The sequence below is a fragment of the Neopelma chrysocephalum genome, unplaced genomic scaffold, assembly GCF_003984885.1.
Source record: "Neopelma chrysocephalum unplaced genomic scaffold, ASM398488v2 Primary Assembly neopelma1_43, whole genome shotgun sequence".
Taxonomy (NCBI): Eukaryota; Metazoa; Chordata; class Aves; order Passeriformes; family Pipridae; genus Neopelma; species Neopelma chrysocephalum.
The window spans coordinates 23,009,712-23,011,698 of NW_020897702.1; positions in this window are offsets into that span (position 1 = coordinate 23,009,712).

Consider the following 1,987-nt stretch of genomic DNA (forward strand, 5'->3'; position numbering starts at 1 on the left):
CAAACCAACACCAGGGGCTGCACCTGGAGTGGTGCTGGATGCCCAGAGCTCCAGAGGGACTAAACAGGACCTGCTTCTGCCCAGCCTCTCTGAGAACAAGGCCCCCAGCATTCAGCTCTGTGATGCTGAACAATGCAGCACCGCAGCACCACCCTTTCATGACAGTCCCTTCCACCAAGTCCCCGAAATCAAAAGGAGATATCTCACGGTTCCAGGCTTGCTGCAGCTGCAACTGGGAATAGAGTCAGGACTAAGAGGAGCAGTGGTGCTCCCATTGCTTGGGCTGGGACAGACAGCTGACAAGATCCACACTGAAGGAGAGAACTGCCTGTACTGATCGGTTGGGGCAATCCTAAATACCCCCCTCAGATGTTCCTAAGTCCAAAGAGTAGGGGAGTTGATATATGGAGATGGTATCTCTTGCAGGCTGATGACATTAGCTAATATTTACTTGCTCCCACCACCAGCAGAGTAAAGGTCACACAGCACAGTTCTCCACCCACATCTACATTCAGATGGTATTCCAGGCCATGGATGCCAGGGCACTGAGGGGTATATATGGGTATATATGACCTCTAACTCAGGCTGAAGGGGACTTAGGAAAAAAACTCATCTCATCTGTGGCTGGTCTGGATCCTGGCTGTAGAGCCAAATCTGCACACCAGCTACTGTCTTCAGCTTGTAGAAAGCATCCTCAGCTTTTAAATACATCCTCACTACTCTCTGTGCATCATTAGGGATCTTCTCCTCATCCAGTAATTACTCAGAGCTTGGAGTAAAAACCTTTCAAATCACCTCCATTCATGCATTACCATAATTTCTGTCCACCCATCCATCCCAGACATGCCTGATCCTCCTGAGTATAGAACCTTTTCCAGGGTGGCTCCTGCCACCAACTGCCAACATCTCTCAAAGATCCACTGTAAGGCTTTTCCAAACTAAACATGACATTTTAAGTCCACACATATTTTATCAAATCTCTACTTTACATGCCCCCAAGCTGGATGTCCAGTCTTCTGACAGGTTCCTTGAGCGATAAAGTGATTCTACACTGACACCACCACCCATCTCCTCCAGACTCTTCTTTTGGGCACTGTTTGGATGTATTTGCCCCCAAGTTATAACCTCATTTGAAGGTGGGTGTCCTCATTCTGCCATGGCCCCATTTCTGTTTTAGCAGAGCATAACCAAAGGTACAGAGTGAATTTGCCATCCAGCCCTGCCTGGCTCCCAGCTAAAGCAAGCCCCTAGATTTACTTTGGCACAGTCCCCATATGTGTGCTTAGCACCCACCCTCTTAGTGCACAGTCCGATGTAACAGGAACACACCAGCCTTTAACCTAGCACTGACATTGCAGATAAACTTCAGGTTTAAAGGACTGTATGTCACTGATCTGGGACCATATTTGATTCTCTGAAATTAACAGGGGTTTGAGTTCAAGTCTAAACTAGCAGGACAAAAAACAATCTGAGTTCTATCTGATTTAAGAAACACTCCACATGGCTCTGCATCTCTGAATGGTTCATTAAACTGGCCATCTCTGAATTTAAATGGGAACAAGGTTACAATAATAAGATAACAATATGCTAAAGTTCTTCCCTCCTTCTGAGGAAGAATAGGGGCACTGGCCGAGCTGCGTGTGAAGCCCTGGGCGGTCTGGCTGGAAGCTGCAGGTCAGGAGTGAAATTTCAGTAAGAAGCAAATAATACATAAAAAAAGTTCTACAGAAGAAGAACCATGAAGCAAAATCCACTGACATCACAAAGAATTCATTTATCCCTGGATATTTCCAATGAAGTCCCAATACCAAATATAGTAACAAAGTATTCCTGCTGCCATCAGCTGTGCTGCATAAGGCAGACATCTCCCAGAGAAATATCAACAAGGCTTACAAAGTCTCTAAGCAAGTGCCTTTGGTTTGTAGGCAACAAGAATTGTCTCCACCCCTTTCACCCGCCCACATCCTGGCCCCAGCCACGGGTAGCA